We start from the raw sequence: 22,302 nt of genomic DNA on the forward strand, positions 1-22,302 counted from the left end.
AATGATTACACCCTCTCCATAAAAAAATCTATCCTAACCCCACCGCAAAAAATAGGCTAAACCCCCAAGTTTATGCTCACAATCTTGAATCCAGCTTCTATGGGGGACAACGGTGGGTCCATGGCGGCAGTGGTCCTCTGGCCATGGGCCCCTGGTAGTAGTCAAATTAGCTAATAGAATTTTTTTCTGAGTTGAATTTTAATTAAAAAAACTTAGCCAATAGAAATGCAAGGATACCCTTATAAGGGGGAATTTTGCATTCCATCTTCTGTGTGCTGCAGTGACAGCATGAAGATGGCAGGGTGAAAGATCAGAAAAGGAACACCAAAGAAGATTCAGGAGCCCGATTCTGTTTTGGTCCATTAGAATATTGAATCATTTTTAATGGAGCTTTCTGATCACAGACAATTTCAATACATTACAGAGCCATTAGAAAACCCAGTGCTAAAGAGTGTTAGCTTAATATATTTTGCAGTAGGGTATATCTGGGCCTGTTAGGTAGGTCTCCTGCCTTTGGTCTGTTTCTATTGAGTCACACTTGAAGTTTAGCAAGGTCGCAAAACAAATAACTGCTGTCGGAAGCCATTCCGCTTATTGACAGTTTCTGATGGTTCATTTTCCATCATTACCAGCAGCTTTTCTCATAGAAAAAGATTGAAGTCAAAAAAGCTCAAAAACACGCAAAAAGGTAAAATAGTAACACTGTTGAAAGCTTTTTGAGGAATAAAGGCCGAATTATCAAGCTTCTAAAGACCACTGCTCCATAACTTGTCTGCCTGCTCTGAGGCGGCGGACAGAAATCAAGCCGATCGAATACAATTGGGTTGATTGACACCCCCTGCTAGCGGCCGATTGGCCATGAATCTGCAAGGGGCGGTATTGCACAAGCAGTTCTGGTGAACTGCTGGTGCAATGATAAATGCCTACAGCGTATGCTGTCAGCATTTATTGATGTGCAGTGGACATGATATGCTACATCTTGTCCTGTCCGCTCGCACTTTGATAAATATACCCCTTAGCCCCTATTGAGATATTAAAGTTTGCAAAGAATGCAAGTGTTTCTTTTTAAAAATGTATTGTTATATGTAATATTTATTGCTGGCCCAAGTAAAGGACTAGTTGCAATTATGTTCCTATTTAAATATCGATATGTATTTACAGTATCTCACAAAAGTGAGTACACCCCTCATAGTTCTGTAAATATTTTATTATATTTTTTCATGTGATAACACTGAAGATATGACACTTTGCTACAATGTAAAGTAGTGAGTGTACAGCCTGTATAACAGTGTACATTTGCTGTCCCCTCAAAATAACTCAACACACAGTCATTAATGTCTAAACCATAGGCAGCAAAAGTGAGTACACCCCTAAGTTGAAATGTCTTAATTGGTAAGAGAAAGAAGCACAGAGGCGCCAACATGGCCTAGTAACGTCACGGCAGTCAGATACAAAACATCAGCAGGATAGGAAATATACTCACAAGCGTAGCACACCCAAATGGTGCTATTGTGGCAGCCTGGAACATCAAACAGTGGTCCAGCTCACTGGTGTCTCCAGCCAGATAGAGATGATCCTTGGCGAGGGCTTATCCTATGATGCCTATAAGGGCAAAAAAGGCACACACATAGCCCAGTAACGTTTGTACACCAGATAAAAAAGGATTCAAGGTTGTACTTACAGGAAACAAAGCACCACCAGGTGCAATATCAGCAGTACTGGGACCTCTCAGCCGCCCAGTGGACTGTGGAATCCAATTTGCAGGATGCAGAAAATCACCACTTTGGAAGATAGAACTAGCACACACACTCTGCCCCCAAACAGGAGCAGAATAATTGTGATAAAGCAAGTGTATATTTAAAAACTTTTATTTTAAAAACAGCGACATGTTTCTCAGCCACCACAGGCTGTTTCCTCAGGCTAGGACAGTGTCAATTAATATTACCTTTATCAATAAATTTAATTTAAAAAAAAAAAGTTTTTCCTTAAATAATAATATTTAGAGGAAATCTAAATATCGAGAGGAAATTCCTGGTAAGGAGTGCAGGATTTTATAGTGTTAGGTCCAGTTATTATTATAGCAACAAACTTGTTATGTATAGCAACAAACTTGTTATGGTGTGATTTTTGAGAAATCTGATGTCAGATGGAAGTGTTAACACAATGTTAACTTACACATACATGAAAACAAGGACTGAATGCATTGCACAAAATATTTCATAGGACAACTGGTACTAAAATGGAGTCATAAACTACTTTTAGCAGTTGGCAATTTTGGTAACTTACACCTCCATTTTTAATGATTCAATGGAAACAAGTCTTTTGTTGGGGAAAAATAAGTTTTAATTAACCCTTTGTGTGCCAAATCAGTTTTTTTCTTGCCGTAAGTGCATAACACTGGCTACATATGTATATTGCAGTGTAGGCATTGCTGGAACTAGAAGGTCTCCTAACTTTGGCCTCGCTTCCATTGAGTCGTTAAAAATGGAGCCGTAAGCTACCGAAGCGGACGACAGCTAAAAGTAATTTACGGCTCCATTTTAGTACCAGGTTTCCATTGAAAAGATTAGCGTGTTGCGCGCAGTCGCTCTTTTCGGCCGTACGTAAGTTTGCGTTGCCAACCGATGTCGGATTTGTCGAAAAGCGCGCCATAACAAGTGCATTGCCATGGTAACCCGACCTCTGTCTATAAGAATAACGGTTTGCGCCTGCGCTCTTTACCTGTGATCGCCTCTAGAGAGAAAGACACGGGAGCTAGTTGCGTTGGTAGGAGTTTTGGGTTTTTGAGAGTTGTTTGAGAGTTAGTGGAGAGTTTGATATTTGATTTTCATATATTCTTATTGTAGGCCTCATATAATATTAGGAACACACACACACATCCATACATTAGTTAATTAACACACATTAGTTTATACACACAAATACACACACACACACATACACACTTTTATTTGATACAAACACATTCACATTTTTTTTTTTTCATTAACCCCCATATCCCCATCTTCCTTTATTACTCCTTTCATTAATCCCCTTATTCCACTTCCCATCCCCCCTTTGACTACCCTTCCCTTCCTCACTATATAACTTGTTTTTTTATATATACATTTTTCCCATCCTATTTTTTTTTTTTTAGATCCCATATTTTTTGGTTCATTTGACTATATAGCTCACCCCTTTCTTCATTTGCATCCCTTATTATTTTTCTATAATTTTGTTCTAATCCTCCTTAGTTTTTCCTTTTTCATTTACATCCCTTTGTTTATTTTCACCCCCACAATTTTTTTTTTTGAGGGATATAGAATAGAGATAGTTAGGGTCTAGATAGGTTAGGTAGTTAGTTTTGGGGCTATTTAATTTAGGGTTTAGTTAGGTGAATTAGTGTAGTTAGGTAAGCTAGGGACTTTAGTGTTAGGTTAGAGTTAGGGAGGAAGGAGAAAGGGATGGATAGGCCTAGTGGAGTTGGGAAGGGGGTGGCTAGGGGGAGGGCAGTGGTGAGGGTGGATAGAGGGAGGGGGAGGGGGGAAGTAGGGAGTAGTATGGGCAGGAATAGGGGCCGAGGTTTGGGTGGAGGATTTGTCCTTCCTCAAACCCTGGCAGAGGAGGGAAGGAGAGAGGGTGGAAGAGGAATGGAGGTGGGAGGAGTGAGGCACAAAAAGAAAAGGGAAAGTGGGGCAGACTGTGGCAACTGGGGGTGGGGCTGGTGGTAGCCTGTCACAGCCTGCAGGGACAGAGGAGGTAGAGAGGGCTGGTCCCCAGTCACAGGAGGGAGAGTCTGTGTCTGCTGGCCCTTCAGGTGTGAAGGGCAGGCTTAGAGAGGAGAGGTACTCTGAGGAGGAGAAGGAGGCTCTTGTTGAGGCATACTTGGAGAGGGCAGCTCAGCTGGAGAACCCTAACCTGAGGCCGGCTGTCCGGAATAAGCTGTGGGAGGAGATTCGAGTGGCAGTCAGCTGCTTAGGACGTAATCGTTCTACTGCCAGCATTAAACACTGCTATCATGACTGCAGGAGGGAAACCAAAGCTAAGTTGGCACAGCAGGCCAAATATGCACGTGGGACAGGTGGTGGTCCTAGCAAGAGAATACACCTAAGGTCATAGGAGGAGATGATGGCCAATGTCATCTCAGATGAATCTGTCCTAGGATGTAAGGGGACAATGGACACATCAGTGCCAGCTGAAGAGGTCCATGATGGTGAATATTAAATATCATATGTAATAAATGTTTTATTTCTAACAAATATATGTTAACATCAGAAATATATATCGGCTTTGTTTTTTAAAATATAAATGTAATCATACACATGTGTAATACAGAATATAGAATGTTCATATATTATATATGTTTAGTAATCAATTGTGTTCAAGCATCAGTGGAAAACATACCTAGGTAGGATTAGTACAAGTAATGTTTTACATGGTTCAAAGTCTAATTTGCACAGTAACTTAAAGTGATAGTAAACCCAATTTTTTTATTTCATGATTCAGATAGAGCAGCAATTTTAAGCAACTCTCTAATGTACTACTATTATAAATATTTCTTTGTTCTCTTGGTATCTTTATTTGAAAAAGTAGGAATGTAAGCTATGGAGACTTTGCATTTTTGGTTCAGAACCCTGGCTAGCGCTCGTGATTGGTGGCTACATTTAGCCACCCAATAAGCAACAGCAACCCAGGTTCTGAAACAAAAATTGTCTGGCTCTTAAGCTTTACATTCTTGCTTCTCAAATAAAGATACCAAGAGAAGGAAGAAAATATGATAATAGGAGTAAAATATAAAATGTTGACTAAATTTGCATGCTCTGTCTGAATCATGAAAGTTTAATTTGTACTTCATTGCCCCTTTAATGGCATCTTAACATAGTTGTAGTGGATATATTCATCCTGATTTCTGGAGTGGCTATCTGCTCAAACAAGCAAGGGTATAGATTTAAATTCTTTCTATCTATATCATATATATGGACTATGTGTAATACAAAGAGTCGCTTAGAGGCACAATCTTTAAATATACACCTCTTTTTAAATATGTTTAAGTTCATACAGAAATAATATATATATATATATATATATATATATATATATATATATATATATATATATATATATATATATATAAAACTATATCTATAAAATTGATTTTCAAATGTTAGATGTTTCATCAGATTAATTTATAATTACAATTTATTTTTCAGAATTGGAACATGAGTATGAGTCCTCAACAAGACCGGAGGCCAGTGATGTTCCGGAATTCAGTGAGGAGGAGGAGGGGGATGTTATTGAAGCTGGATACTCCTACCTCAGCATACTTGAAGGAGATGAGCAACAGCCACTGGCCTATGAGGTTGAAAATGTTCCTGGCCCATCCCCATATTCATCTGGGAGGACATATCATCAGATGCAGCCTCCACCACCACAGCATTATCAGATGCATCCTCCACCACAGCATTATCAGATGCATCCTCCACCACCACAGCATCGGCAGATGCCTCCTTCATCACCACAGCATCAGCAGATGCATCCTTCATCACCACAGCATCAGCAGATGCATCCTCCACCGCAGCATATGTACTATATGCCACCTCAACAACAGATTCAGCACCCTCCCATTGCACAACAAATGCCGCCACCACTACCACCACAACAACAATCACCCCCCCCCACCAATGTCTGTCCTCAATTGGATATTGAGCCACCCACACAGTCCCCAAGACTGAGTGACGACAACCTCACACAGAGCCAGGAATATGTGCCGGAGACACCTATACAGCCACAAGTGCCCCCCATGGAATCCAATATCCCCGCACAGTCCCAGCAGGATGCTCTACTGAGGCTCATTCACAGGGAGCTTAGACTTACTAGGCTCCAGCAGCAGCAGGATTTCAGGAGGCTACAGAGCCAGATGGACATATATAATGCCGCACTCGTCCGCCTGGCAGAGGCAGTGGAGAGGGTTGCAGATAGGCCGCAAACTCCCTCCTCACTCGCATCCTCCATTATCTCCCTGCAGGACCCTGAATCGCATGTTTTAGCCTCCCAGTCAGCTGGTGTGCGTCGCCCAAGACGCCACACTTCCATCCCAAGTACCTCTCCTCCAAAGGCCAAATCCCGCCGCAAGCATTAATAAGTATTTTTCTTTTTAAATTATTTCCAGATATATAATATCTAATTTTTTTTTTATGAAGCACTTTCTTAAGTGTGATTTCCATCTCATAAATATGCATATATTTTTCTAATCCAAATTAGAAAATATATTTAAAAATTGTTTTAATAGCTGTTTATTTTCAAAACATTATCAGCTTTATTCATTTTTATTTCACATGATGTCAATTAATATGCAGGTGTACATTGTTGATAAATGTATGTGTCCTTTTATTGAGGATATTATGCCGTTTAAGAATACTTGGGGATACGTGTCTGAAATTTATACAGTATATGCTATCTAACATTGGTCAACGTGACATGTGTAAATGTTATGATTTATATTCCACAAGCATATGTTGTTTGCTCCTTCAGATGAAGCTAATAAGGCTTATACAGTTATAGAAGAGTTGAAAAGTAAATATTCCTTCCTGTTGATATGGCCAAACACCTTGCATTCATTATAGTCCTATGTGGAATGTAATATCTGAAATATATACCTATCATGACTAATACCTATCATGACTAATGCACTCCTTTTTGTCAAGATTATTATTCAATATTTAGAATAATTAGATAAATGTATCTTTATGATATTTAAGCAATGATGTATACACAACATATATGTGATTGCCATGATATAGAGGTGATTAATACATTTTAATTGACATCATATGAACAGACACAGACTCTCCCTGGGACCAATGCACAATGCACTTTTAAATTGTTTCAATAATTCCATGTTAAAGACAATACTTCATATCTCTTGAAGTATGGAATATTAAGCACTTATGTATTTTGGTTAATAGTCTAAATATTGCAAATGTATTATCTGCTTTAGCAGACATGACATTACATATATTTTATAAATATTAGTACTATGACACATAACTTTAATGTGTCATCGTTTTGTATTGAATAAATATGATTTTCACATTGAAAATTACATTTGAATGAGGGTAAATCTGTAATAATAGAAACATAGAAACATAGATATTGACGGCAGATAAGAGCCATAGGCCCAGCAAGTCTGCCCCACCTTACCTAACAGTATAAACTTATCTAGTTCGTAGGATAGCCCTATGCTTGTCCCATGCATTTTTAAAGTCCCCCACAGTGTTTGTTGCTACTACCTCTTGAGGAAGTTTATTCCATAAATCAATCACTCTTTCTGTAAAGAAGTGCTTCCTCAAATTACTCCTGAATCTACTACCCTTTAGCTTGAGCTCATGACCCCTTGTTCTTGAATTTTCCATTTTATGTAAAAATAATAAAACTCATCTTCATTATAAACAACTTATTTCCTTTGAATTATTTTTCTATATGTATTGAGATTATATATAGCATCCCTGGGCAAAGGTTTCATTTTGAATAGGTAGATATTTTATTTATATTTATAATATTTTACCAGGAAAGATACATTGAGATTTCTATAGTTTTCAAGTATGTCCTGGGTACACAAAACATTGCATTGATACAATGGGTACAATAAAAAAAAAAAAATAATACATATGCCCAAAAATTTAACATAGAACAGGTAGGAAATATATAATCAACAATGACAGGTGCATTCTGTTTTGAGATATGTTGAGAGGGATCTCTTAAAGGATATTAGGCATGGGGAAGGTTTAAAAGTGTGCGGGAGGTCGTTCCATAATTGTGGTGCTTGCATATATTTTTATATGCACATACATATTGAAATTTCTATGACAACATGGGTGCAAATATTCCTATACATAGGACCAATAAATGTAGCATATATAATGTTATTTGTACATTGAAACACTCATAAATTTTTTTTGATTTGCAATTTCAATGAGAAACAGGCCTCAAAAAGCTCTTTTTTCCTCCTTTACACCTAGTTGAGCTGGGGGTAATATGTCTCAATGTATCGACAGCCTCCGACAGTGTATTAATGGTTAGCGCTTTCAATGGAAACCTGGTATAATTTATCGATTAACGGCTTCTATTACTTTCTATGGGACGCGAAAATCTTTTCGGCAGCCGAAGTCCGGAAGCCGATATAGAGGTATAACGCGCCATTGGAAACAGTCGTTAAACGCTATTGCTTTCGACAGCATATTTAACGGTTTGCGAGTGCACGCAAACTGAATTACGACTCAATGGAAGCAAGGCCTTTGTTGGGGGAAGACAAAAATATTGAGTTTAACCCTGTGCAGAATCTGTATGTTTTTTTTTTTTTTCTTACAGTGAGTGCATCACACTGGCTGCACATTTATGTTGCATTTATGTTGCAGTGAGGCATTGTTGGAACTAGTAGGTTCCTACCTTTAGGCTAGGTTATGTGTGGAGAGCAATAAAGCATTCCCACTCACGCTAGACTGAGGATTTTTGCGTGCCTTTTATTATTATTATTATTATTATTATTATTATTCTTTATTTATAAAGCGCCAACAGATTCCACAGTGCTGTCCATAGGTAACAAAGATAAAAAGGACAGTACAATATGAGACACCAGACAAAATTTAACGAACAAATACAGGGGGAATTGGGAACTCTGTTCCCGAGGAAACTTACAATCGAAATGGGTAGGAGGGTGAGAAACAGGAGGTGGGGACTGCAAAGGTGGGAATGATATTAGTGTGGAGCTAGATAAGGGCAACTATTAGGCAAGTGGAATTCATTAATTACTGATTTGGTGATAGGCTTCCCTGAACAAGAAGGTCTTTAGGGAGTGTTTAAAGGAGGAGAGGTTGATACTAGAGGGCTTAATACTCAAGGCTTACCTCAGAGGGGTATTCATTAAACTGCACACGGAGCATAAGAAACGGATGGGTAGTTCGCTCGACCAACTCCATGTTTCCTTGAGAAACCTGAATACATTACATGTAGCGTCATTAGACCCGCAAGTTCTCACCCAAATTGAAGCCACTAAGGCAAAAATTGCAGCCCTAGAATTAAAAAGGCACCAAGCACAGATTCAGAAGTTCAAACAGACATTTTATGCCAAGGGAAACAAAGCTGACTGGTTATTGGCCAACAAACTTAAGCAAAGAACCGCTGAAACTCGTATCCCATACATCAAAACACCCCAGGGAGTAGTCCGGCTTCCAGCAGACATAGGGAAAGCCTTCGCTTCCTATTATTCTTCATTATATAATCTAGCCAATTCCCCTAATCACCTTGCCCCGACCGCACAGCATATTCGGGACTTTTTGGACACCCTCTCTTTACCGACCCTGTCGGTGGACCAGAGAAATCTGCTTGATGCTCCATTTACTATTAAAGAAGTCCTCTATGCCATCAAATCCCTAAAATCCCACAAAGCTCCGGGTCCTGACGGATTTGGAGCTCTCTTCTACAAAACGTTCCGCCTCCAGCTCGCTCCGGTCCTCAATAGAGTTTGCTCCCTGGCCAGACAGTCTAGATCCCTACCAACAGAGCTATTAGAGGCGACCATAGTAACTATTCCGAAACTGGGTAAAACCCCCAATGTGTGCGAACACTTCCGCCCCATTTCACTGATTAATGTAGACGTGAAGTTGTTGGCAAAACTACTGGCCTCTAGATTGAACAAGGTTCTCTCGTCGCTATTGGACGGTGACCAGGTGGGCTTCACTCCAGGCCGGGTGGGGCCAGATAATACCCGCCGGATCCTTAACATATATTTCGAAGCCAAGAGGCACAATCTCCCTTGCACGACCCTAGCCTTAGATGCCGAAAAGGCTTTTGATAGGGTCAACTGGACATACCTATTTAAGGTCCTCAGCAAGTTTGGTTTTCTGCCAGGTTTTAGCTCTTGTGTTAGAGCCTTGTATGCGGCCCCCTCGGCCTCGGTAAGGGGCCTGGGATTCCGATCCCCAACCTTCCCGATTACTAATGGGACACGCCAGGGCTGTCCCCTCTCTCTGCTGCTCTTCGCCCTAGTTATGGAACCGTTGGCTGAGGCGATTAGAGGTAGTCCTGATATCCGGGGGGTGAAACTGGAGGGTACCCTACAAAAAATGCCTTATTTGCGGATGACCTAACCATATTCCTGAGCGATCCTCTCCATTCCCTCCCGGCACTTTTTAAGCTGCTGGACCGGTTTGGGCAGATTAGCTATTATAAGCTCAATATCAGCAAGACGGAGGCCTATACTATCAACTTGTCTGGTGCTGACCTTGTAGAACTCCAGCAACGGTACCCATTCAATTGGTCCCAGCAGAGGATAAAGCATCTGGGAGTCTATCTCTCTTGTAGCATCCCCACTATAATTGAGTCTAATTTCTACCCTCTCCTCCAGCAGTTTCAGTCTAGTATTGATAAGTGGAGTGTACCATGCATCTCTTGGCTGGGGCGTATTGCTGCATTCAAGATGCTCCCAAGCTCACATACCTATTCCGTTCACTCCCTATCCCTGTTCCTAAGCCTTTGATTGGCAAATTTCAGAAAATTTGCAATAAGTACATCTGGAAAAATAAACATCCTAGGGTCGCCACCAGAATACTCCAACAACCACTCTTGAGCGGGGGCGCGGGCGCCCCTATTTAACCTATTACCAGGAAGCTTCTAGACTTTCCCATATCCTAGCGTGGAAGACCACTGATGACAAAAATAAATAGCAAACTCTAGAGCAAGCAATGTTTCCCAGTCCTCTCACCTTACAAGACCTCATTTGGTTACCCAAGCATATTAGGTCGTTCTATAAAATCCAGATTGTAATAATTTCTCACGCCCTTCGGATGTGGGATAGATTGCACTCGCTCCCTCAGATAGCCCCTCACCCCTCTCCCGTTCATTCTCTAACGGGCCTGCTAGCGGCTCTTAGAGATTCCCACCCCCATCTGTGGCAGGAGCATGGTATTCACTGCATAGCAGACCTGTTTCTTAATGGCCAATTCATCACAGCCACCCAATTTACCAATACTTACAATCTGCCCCAGCTTCTTCTATTCAAGTTCTGGAGGCTAAAAAGCTTATTAAAGTCTTGGGTATTTTTGAACCAACCTCCCAGAGAACCCACTGCGTGGGAAAAAAGATGGAGCAATAACGTGAAGACACCTAGATCACTATCGGTGTCTTACAGAGATCTGACGAATTCCCCTACTTTCTACAGGTCAGCTTACACACTGACCTGGGAAAAGGCTTTTCACTTCCAAGTAAAACAGGATGGATGGGCCCGGGCAGTGGTACTAACCAAACAGGCACTTCATTGTGTTACTCTACTAGAGTTATATCTTAAAATCTGCACACAATGGCATCTCACTCCACTCCGACTATACAAAATCTCCCAGACTAATTCTCCATTATGTTTTAGACAGTGTGGGATGGTGGGTTCGCCAGCCCATATCTGGTGGGAGTGCCCGAAACTGGCTCCCTTCTGGCAAGCAGTCTCGCACAAATGCAGGAATCTACTCCCTCGCTTAGAAACCTCCCCGCAAACAGCACTATTACACCTAAACATAGACACAGCCACAGCCCCAGAGGCCTTACTCTCTGTTTATATACTTATCTCAGCCAAACTAGCAATAGCGAGATTATGGAGGCAGTAGGCACCACCCACATGGGGGGAAGTAGTTAAAACTATGTCCTATCTAGAAATAATGGAGGGCCCGATTTTTACTCAACGCAATAAAATCTTTCTGCATTTGGGAATCTGGGAAATCTGGAAGCATCTGAACTGATTCTGTTACTAGGTAGCGAGTGGGAGTGACAGCTGTAGGCCCAACGTCAATTAATTCCTTCCCATACCCCCCCCGCCCACCTAAAACTTCCTACCCCCCCTCTATATAAATTATTTTTTTTATTTATTTTTTTCTCCCCTCTTCCTCTCTTTTCTCTCTCTCTTGCATTCCTATTTACTCGGAGGTTGTTCTCTCCAAATACGTTCAACTTTATCGGTTTATATTCCAAATGCTTTTGGCCTAATGAGTCCAAAGGTGACTCACCGGCCACCTAATGTGTGTACAGTTCATTATAAAAAAGGAAAAAAAAAAAAAGTTAAAGAAAGGTTCAGTGCATGTATGGAGCTTTGTTTTAACCATCTGACCAACTACTCTTATTGTACCTCACTTCATAAAATCATCATGTGTGAAGCTCTATTACTTGTCTTGCAAAGCATTGTATTTTGTTATTTTCCTGAACCTTATTATTAATAAAAAAAAAAAATATATTAAAAAAAAAAAGATACTAACTACATTCACAAATTAAAAGAATAAACTAAATTATAAAAAAATTACACAAAATAAAAACCTACCCTTAAACAAAATAAAAAAACTACCAATACAGAAAATAACAAACTAAATTATCCAAAATAAAAAAGTTATTCCTATTCTTATACCCCCGTTTAAATAAAAAAACACCCTAAAATAAAAAAACAACAAATATAGGGCCAGTTGTAGGGCATTGCCCTAAAGTTAACAGCTCTTTGCCAATAAAATAAACCAAATACCCCCTAAGATTACAACCTCCCACCCACCAAAATAAAAAAACCTAACTATAAAAAACCTAATATACCCATTGCCCCAAAATGGGCATTTGTATGGTCATGGGGCATTCAGCTCTTTTGCAGCCCATGAAAAATAAAAAAGCCCTAATCTAAAAAAAATCCCACCCCAAATAAAAAACAAAAAACTAACACTAACCACAAAATTGATACTCACCATTGAAGAAACATCTTCATTGCAGCAGCAAAAGAAGTTGATCCAGCATACATCGCGGGTCCATCTTCTTTCTTCATGCCGGAGGTGCAGAGGCAGAGCAGTTGGGCGGCATGGGTTGGCAGAGGTCATCAACGACACGGAGGTCCTCTTCATGCAATTATCCACTGCACACTGAAGATTGAATGCAAGGTACCCCTTTTATATAGAGGTACCCTTGCATTCTTATTAGCTGAAAAATTCAAATCAGCTAAAAGAATGAGAGCTGCTTACATCCTATTGGCTGATCAAATCAGTTGCACTGAAACTTACGACACATATGTAATCCCACAGTCCCCATAGACAACAATGTAAAGGCAATAGGATTTTAGCAGCTCTAATCCTATTGGCTGATTGAAATCTTTCAGCCATTAGGATTGCAAGGGACGCCATCTTGGATGACGTCACTTGCATTGAAGTTCTAGTTTACAGTGGCAACCTTATGAAGAGGATGCTCCCCCCAGATGTCTTCAGGATGGACCTGCTCCGTGTTGGATGGATGAAGGTAGAAGATGCCGTCTGGATGAAGACTTCTTGCTGCATGGATGAGGACTACGCTGGCTGGATGGATATTTCAAGCGGGTCTTCAATAACCGTAAGTGGATCATTGAGGGTTAGTGTTAGGTTTTTTTAAGGGTGTTTTGGGTGGGGTTTCTTTTTAGTTTAGGGCCTGGGCATGTAAAAGAGTTAAATGCCCTTTGAAGGCAATGCCCATACAAATGCCATTTTCAGGGCAATGGGGAGCTTAGGTTTTTTAGATAGTTATTTTATTTGGGGCGGTTGGTTGTGGGGGTGGTGGGTTTTACTGTTGGGGGGCTGTTTGTATTGTTCTTACAGGTAAAAGAGCTGATATCTTTGGGGCAATGCCCCACAAAAGGCCCTTTAAAGGGCCATTGGTAGTTTACTGTAGGCAAGGTTTTTTTATTTTCGTAATTTTGTGTTTGTTTTTTTGTAATTTTGTTATTTTATTTTTTTGTAATTAGATACTTTTTGTAATTTTTATAGTGTTAGGATATTTTTTAATGTGTAGTATAATTTAATTTAATTGGTAGTTAGTTTAATTGTAGTTTAATAATTATCTTAGTTTAATTGTTAGTTTTAAATTAATTTATTTAATTTGATAGGTAAGGTTTAATTTAATTTAATTTAAGATAGAAAAATTGTAATTTTAATATAAAGTTAGGGGGGCATTAGGTTTAGCTGTTAATAGTTTATTTTAGTATATTTCACTGTGGGGGGCTTTCGGTTTAGACGTTAATCGTTTATTTAAGTATATTTCATTGTGGGGGCTTTCGGTTTAGGGGTTAATAGTTTATATAAGTATATTTCATTGTGGTGGGCTTGCGGTTTATGGGGTTAATAGGTTTAATATAGTGGTGGTGTGGGCAGACAGCAGATTAGGGGTTAAATATATTTAAATAGTGTTTGCGATACGGGAGGGAGGCCGTTTAGGGGTTAATAGGTTTATTATAGCGGTGACGATGTCGGGGAGCGGCAGAATAGGGGTTAATATATTTTAATAGTGGCAGCAATGTCCAGAGAGGTAGATTAGGGGTTAATAAATTTATTATAGTGTTTGCAATGTGGAAGGGCCTCAGTTTAGGGGTTAATAGGTAGTTTATGGGTGTTAATGTACTTTTTAACACTTTAATTATGAGTTTTATGGTACAGCTTTGTAACGTAAAACTCATAACTACTGACTTTATATGGCGTTATGGATCTTGTGGTTATAGAGTATAACACTCACTTTTTCGCCTCCCAGGCAAACTCGTAATAACGCTATGGAAGTCCCCGACAAGACTTGTAATAGCAGCGTTAGGGAAAATGAAGTGTTATGGGCCATAATGATGCTATTTGACTCATAACGCAAAACTCGTAATCTAGCTGTATGTTAATAATCCTTTTCAAATCTGGATTTTAAAGTTTTTACTTTTGAGGTTTTTTCCCATTCAATTTGAATATAACCTTAGTAGAGCATATTCACGTACTGTTTATATTTTTAGCTCAGCTTTATGTGTGGCTGACATTACTGTTCTCTCAACCTTTGTTGAACAGTTAGCATAAGCAGTTTCAGATTCTTAAGTGTATAACTCTGTTTATTTACTTTAGATGTATTCATTAAATTATGTTTACTATATCTGTTATTATGATTTAAAATATATTTTTTTATCTCTCTCTTATTAGGATAATCATTTGTTTGATTTCTATTATTTCCACTATTTCTGGAGGTTTGGAGTTTTTTTCTGCCCTACTTTTAGTCCGGTGATGTAGATCAGTTGGTGAATGTCCTGACTACAAATGCTTGTTCTAGATCCAAGGGTCATAGATTCATTTTCCGGCAGGGTTAATACAGCTCTTTGGCCTTTGAGGTCAATTTATTGTGTACCATTTATTTGGGTAATAATAACTACTGTTTTTATCAGCTGCTAATTTGGTTAACTCCGAGTGTAAGCACTGAAAAAGGGTTTTTTTTTATCCTTTTGGGAGAAAAACGCTATATAATTACTAGTTATTAGACTGCATGAAGGTGTGGTTCTCAAACCAGTTCGAAAAACGCTATATAATTAATAGTTATTAGACTGCATGAAGGTGTGGTTCTCAAACCAGTCCTTCTGGTGGGGGGCAGATTAAATTGTTTTTGGAGGAACTCAGTCCAAATTCTATATTATTCTTATGGTTTGAATAGATTTTTAGAATGAGACCTCCTATGGGAAGAATCTTTCTTTCTCAGTGAATTTTTTTCAGGAATGATTATGCCAGTTCTTTTTGCAGGTACAGAATTTGGGTTTCTATTCAATTCTATTGTTGTCCCTAAGAACAAAGGTTTATTAAGTCCATTCTTGGATCTGAAGACTTTTATATTTTTTTTTGTTATAGTCTCAACTTTTAAGTTGGCGATTATAAGGACTATTATGCCTTTTTGTTAAGATCATTTCATGTCCACTCCATTTTTCAGGATGTTTATCCTCATATTTTATTTCATTCAGACCACTAGTGGTTTCTGCATTTTCCTTTTAAGCTTTACCAATTTGTCGCTTTTCTATTTGGTTTAGTGACAGCTATATGAATATTTTCAAAGGTTCTTGGTGCCCTTCTTTCTGTTCTGTGCTCTGTAGCAACCTGAGGGTTATAGGTTTGATTCCCGGCGAGGTCCATTCAGCCTTTCATCCTTCTGAGGTCTATTAAATGAGCAGCGTCTTGAGAACCTTACAGGTGATTAGACACATTTTACAAGTACCCAATACATACATATGAAAGAGCAGTATACAAATATATGGACTTTTTTTGTGCAGAATCCCTCATGAATCAATTAAAGGGACACTGTACCCAAAAAAAATCTTTTGTGATTCAGATTGTGCATGAAATTTTAAGCAACTTTCTAATTTACTCCTATTATCAAATTTTCTCCATTCTCTTGGTATCTTTATTTGAAATGCAAGAATGTAAGTTTAGACGCCGGCCCATTTTTGGTGAACAACCTGGGTTGTCCTTGCTGATTGGTGGATAAATTCATCCACCAATAAAAAAGTACTGTCCAGAGGTCTGAAACCAAAAAAAAGCTTAGATGCCTTCTTTTTCAAATAATGATAGCAAGAGAACGAAGAAAAATTGATAATAGGAGTAAATTAGAAAGTTGCTTAAAATTTCATGCTCTCTCTGAATTACAAAAGAAAAAATTTGGGTTCAGTGTCTCTTTAAGTTTTGTTTCTTCAATACATGGTTATAGGATTTAATTTACCTAAGAGTTTTGTGATTCCTCAGATAAGGGTCACTTCTTTTTGGGTTTCTAGATGGATTCTGTGTTCATGTCTTTGTATTTATCGGACAAAAGTCAATTGTAAGTGGCGTTAGCCTGTCTAACTTACAGTCTAGAACATTTCTTTCAATAGTTATGTGCATGTACGTTTTAGGTCTCATAACTGCAGCATCAGGCATGGTTCCTTTTGCTCATTTTTCATCTGAGATCTCTTTTTGCTTTGCATACTGAATCTATGATACAGGGATTGTTTTAGATATCACAGTTCATATTTTTAACACTCTACTCTCGCTGTTTTGGTGATTAGTCTATCATCATTTTATTCAGCGGGCCTCCTTTTGTTCATCCTTCCTGGACTGTATTCTTAATGGATGCAAGTCTTACAGGTTGGGGAGCTGTCTGAAATTCTTTTGACAGAACAAGGGGTTTGGAAACTTCAAAAGGCGAGGTTTCCAATTGATATTTTAGAACTCAGTGCTATTTTTTCAGAGTTCTTTTAGGCTTGGCCTCTTTTAGGAGAGACCTTTTTCATTTTTTTATTTCAGACAGACAATATCACAACTTTGGCATATGTCAATCAACAATAGGGACTCGTAGTTCTTTAGCAATTAAGAAGTATCTTGAATACGTTCTTAGATGGAATTAATCTCCTGTCTATTTTCTATGATTTTAGACATTTGGGAGGTGGATTATCTAATTTTCCCAGGTATCTTTTCAGGTGCAGGGATCCTCAGGTGGAGATGGTGGATGCATTAGTAGTGTCTTGGTTTTGCAACCTGACTTTCCACCTCTGTTTTTTTCTTCCAAAGGTGATTTCCAAAATCATATTAGAACAGTGTCATGTGTTTCTGATAGCATCAGCATGGCCTCACAGGTTTTCTATGTGGATCTTGTTCGGATGTCCAGTTGCCATCCTTGGCCGCTTTCTCTTTGGCCAGCCCTCTTGTTTTAGGGGGTATTTTTCCATCGGGATCTCAAATTACTAATTTCATAGAGGTTTTTATCGCTATGTTGCAGGCTTATAAGTCTGTTTCAAGGAACATGTATTATCAGGTTTAGAAACCCCATATTTTATAGTGTTCTTCTCATAAATTATCTTGGCATTCTTTTAGAATTCCTAGGATTTTACAATTTTTCAGGATGGTTTGGTTAAATTTGTCTGCAAATTTTTTGAAGGTACAAATCTCTGTTCTTTCTGTTTTATTTTCTAGACAACTTGTTAAAACTTCCTGATATTCACTGTTTTGTTCCGGATTTGGTTGGTATCAAGCCTATATTTTCTTTGAATATTATCTACTTTCATGGAAAGTGTTGTTTCTTTTGACTATGTCTTCTGCTACAAGAGTTTCTGATTTATTAGCTTTCTTTTGTGTGTCTCCTTATCTGATTTTTTCATCTAGATAAGTTGTTTTGTGGACTTCTTTTTTTCCTAAGGTTGTGAATTTGAACATTAGTAGAGAAATTGTTGTTCCTTATTTTGTGTCCTAATCCTAAATAATTCTTTGAGAGTTCTTTAAATCCTTTGGATGTGGTAAGAGCTTTATATTTCTATATTGAGGTTACTAGGATTTCAGAAGACTTCTAGTCTATTTGCTGTTTTTCTGGTTCCAGAAAAGATTAGGAAGCCGCTGCCATTTCTTTGGTATCCTGGCCTTTTCAGAATGAAGCTTAGGTTGATCAAAGTTGCAAATCAGTAATTTGGTTTTCTTTGCATACTTTTATTGTTTTTACCATTTTGATATTTTTGCTTCTTCTGAAGCAGTCTTTGGTAGAAAAATTTCTTCAGGCAGCTGTTTTAGTTTGATTCTACTGCTTTTGATTTACGTTTTTTGAGAAAAATTTAATTATTGTGTGGAATTAATTTCTCAGTGGAAATATCTATTGTTATTTTATCCCTCCCTCTCTAGTGACTCTTCTGTGGACTTTCAGATCTTTGGTATTTCTATCCCATGCATCACTAGCTCATGGACTCTTGAGCTAGTGACATAATTTATGTAAGAACTTACCTGATAAATTAATTTCTTTCATATTGGCAAGAGTCCATGAGGCCCACCTTTTTATGGTGGTTATGATTTTTGTATAAAAGCACAATTATTTTTCCAGTTCTTCTTTTTGTATGCTTTTACACTCCTTATTTTATCACTCCACTACTTGGCTATTCGTTAAACTGAATTGTGGGTGTGGTGAGGGGTGTATTTATAAGCATTTTGAGGTTTGGGAAACTTTGCCCCTCCTAGTAGGATTGTATATCCCATACGTCACTAGCTCATGGACTCTTGCCAATATGAAAGACATTAATTTATCAGGTAAGTTCTTAAATAAATTATGTTTTTTTCTGGCTAGGGGGCTGACTTGAAAGTAGCGCTATCACTACCCAGCAGTACCCAATGATCATTTTTGTGAAGTTGTGGCATGCCCAGTGCCCTGCTCCTATCTGGTTAAGTCAGCCAGCTGGGTCAGCCACCTCTTCTCAGGACCGCTCCACCGATCCCAATCATCCCACTGTCGTCTCCACTAGCAGCTCCACGTCACTGGCACTTCTACTTCTCAGAGTTCTGGCCTGGGAGGAGATCTCCTGTGCAAGTGCATGACTCTTCATCCATGTGCGACTGCCTGCTTCAAGTTCTCAATAGTCTCAGACAGGAAGGCGGGCGGCAGATCGAAAATGTCACGTGACCTCGGCAAAAAGCCAGTCATGTTCAAAATAGAGAAAAAAAAAATCCATGCCCAAATATTCAGTCACTGCGGACAAATGCCGCCCCCCAAAATATGCCGCCATAGGCACTGGCCTTGTTGGCCTTTGCATTAATACGCCCCTGGTCTATACACATATAAACACATAAATATATATGTATATATTCATATGCATATATATTTAAATTTGCTGTCTATTGCTGCACAACTTACCCCTTTGCTGCACTAGGTTATTAGCAGTGTCTGACAGCATAAGAACGAGACTCTAATTGGAGCTTATGGAAGCACGCTCTTGTGATTGGAATAGTGCTCTCAATAGTGCAATGCTTCTGTGCAATGTGAACGCGAGGTCGCGTTTACATTGCACCTAACTTGTAATACCAGCTCACATTTGTGTGCACTGGTATTAATAACTGAAGCACAAATATCGCTTTTGCAAAAGTGATTTTTTGCGTTCCACTTGTAATCTAGCCCATAATGTGTATTTTAATGGAGAAGCAATCAAACTTGGTTCCGTTTTTACAAATTGTTGTTCTTTCAGCAAAATTATGCCTTTTTTTCTGTACAAAATATTGTGTCACCTAAAGAATGATACTTTTTTTTTATTAATTATTTGACAATGTATTATTTAGATTTTTTCTTGCTACATAGGGCCAGGTTATAAATGGAGTGCCTGAGCGATAAGGGGTTTATCTTTGAGGTTTGCGCTCATTGGGCTTACCGCTGGTATTAAAAGTTGAAAATAAATGCAATGGCTGGTGCGCAATTGCTATTTACGCTAGAATGATAACCGCAAATTTAAAGCTCTTGTTAACTGCTTAGCAAAACAAGTTGCACAAAACAAATCAAAAAGACATTACAAAAATTATTTAAAAAAATATTGCACTCAAAAGTTATAAAGGCTCAAAGATATGAGAAATGCAGGTATAGGGCTTTGACATTGATATACATACATATACATGTCTAAAGATGTATATGTATGTACTGTATGTATGTATGTATATATATATATATATATATATATATATATATATATATATACAGTATATATATATATATATATATATATATATATATATATATATATATATATATATATATATATATATATATATATATATATATATATATATATATTTAAAAAACATGGAAGGGGACAGCACTCTCAGGCCGGACCGGGTACACATCCCATGACCCTGTAACATGCACAGCCAGGCAGTTAACCCCAGACCTTGACGTGGTACCTGGGCTTGTCCCATTTGGCCAGATGCGGTAACTAACTCTTCCATTTTTACTTTTTACCTTAGTTGTGAGCTTGCAAGTGAGTGCTGGACTTTCTCTTTCTAACGCTCACTTTGCAGCCGCGACTTTTCCATACCGCAGATCCCCCTACGCCATTTGCGTATCCTATGTTTTCAATGGGATCTTTCTAACGCCGGTATTTAGAGTCGTGGCTGAAGTGAGCGTTAGAAATCTAACAACAAAACTCCAGCCGCAGAAAAAAGTCAGTAGTTAAGAGCTTTCTGGGCTAACGCCGGTTTATAAAGCTCTTAACTACTGTGCTCTAAAGTACACTAACACCCATAAACTACCTATGTACCCCTAAACCGAGGTCCCCCCACATTGCCGCCACTCTATTAAAATTTTTTAACCCCTAATCTGCCGCTCCGTACACCGCCACCATCTACGTTATCGGATTGAACTTGAATCTGATTGGCTGATTCCATCAGCCAATCAGAATTTTCCTACCTTAATTCCGATTGGCTGATAGAATCCTATCAGCCAATCGGAATTCGAGGGACGCCATCTTGGATGATGTCCCTTAAAGGAACCGTCATTCATCGGGAAGTCGTCGGTGAAGATGGATGGATCCGCGCTGGAGGTCTTGAAGATCAGCCGGTCATCATCGGATTGAAGAACATAGAAGATGCGGCTTGGATGAAGATGTTTGCCGGTCCGGATGTCCTCTTCTGCCCCGCTTGGATCAAGACTTCAGCCGGAGGATGGACGTCACTCTTCAGCCCCCGCTTGGGCTTGGATCAAGATTTCGGAGGCTTGGATCAAGACTTCGGTAGACGGATCGGTGAACCTGGCATGGTGAAGATAAGGTAGGAAGATCTTCAGGGGCTTAGTGTTAGGTTTATTTAAGGGGGGTTTGGGTTAGATTAGGGGTATGTGGGTGGTGGGTTGTAATGTTGGGGGGGTATTGTATGGGTTTTTTTACAGGCAAAAGAGCTGAATTTTTTGGGGCATGCCCCGCAAATGGCCCTTTTCAGGGCTGGTAAGGTAAAAGAGCTTTAAACTTTTTTAATTTAGAATAGGGTAGGGCATTTTTTTATTTTGGGGGTCTTTGTTATTTTATTAGGGGGCTTAGAGTAGGTGTAATTAGTTTAAAATTGTTGTAATATTTTTCTAATGTTTGTAAATATTTTTTTATTTTTTGTAACTTAGTTCTTTTTTATTTTTTGTACTTTAGTTAGTTTATTTAATTGTAGTTATTTGTAGGTATTGTATTTAATTTATTTATTGATAGTGTAGTGTTAGGTTTAATTGTAGATAATTGTAGGTAATTTATTTAATTTATTTATTGATAGTGTAGTGTTAGGTTTAATTGTAACTTAGGTTAGGATTTATTTTACAGGTAATTTTTAATTATTTTAACTAGGTAACTATTAAATAGTTCTTAACTATTTAATAGCTATTGTACCTGGTTAAAATAAATACAAAGTTGCCTGTAAAATAAATATTAATCCTAAAATAGCTACAATATAATTATAATTTATATTGTAGCTATGTTAGGGTTTATTTTACAGGTAAGTATTTAGTTTTAAATAGGATTAATTTATTTAATAAGAGTTAATTTATTTCTTTAGAATAAAATTATATTTAACTTAGGGGGGTGTTAGGGTTAGACTTAGCTTTTGGGGTTAAAAAAATTTATTAGAGTAGCGGTGAGCTCCGGTCGGCAGATTAGGGGTTAATAATTGAAGTTAGGTGTCGGCGATGTTAGGGAGGGAAGATTAGGGGTTAATACTATTTATTATAGGGTTAATGAGGCGGGAGTGAGGCGGATTA

Source organism: Bombina bombina, chromosome 2, assembly GCF_027579735.1.
Source record: "Bombina bombina isolate aBomBom1 chromosome 2, aBomBom1.pri, whole genome shotgun sequence".
Taxonomy (NCBI): Eukaryota; Metazoa; Chordata; class Amphibia; order Anura; family Bombinatoridae; genus Bombina; species Bombina bombina.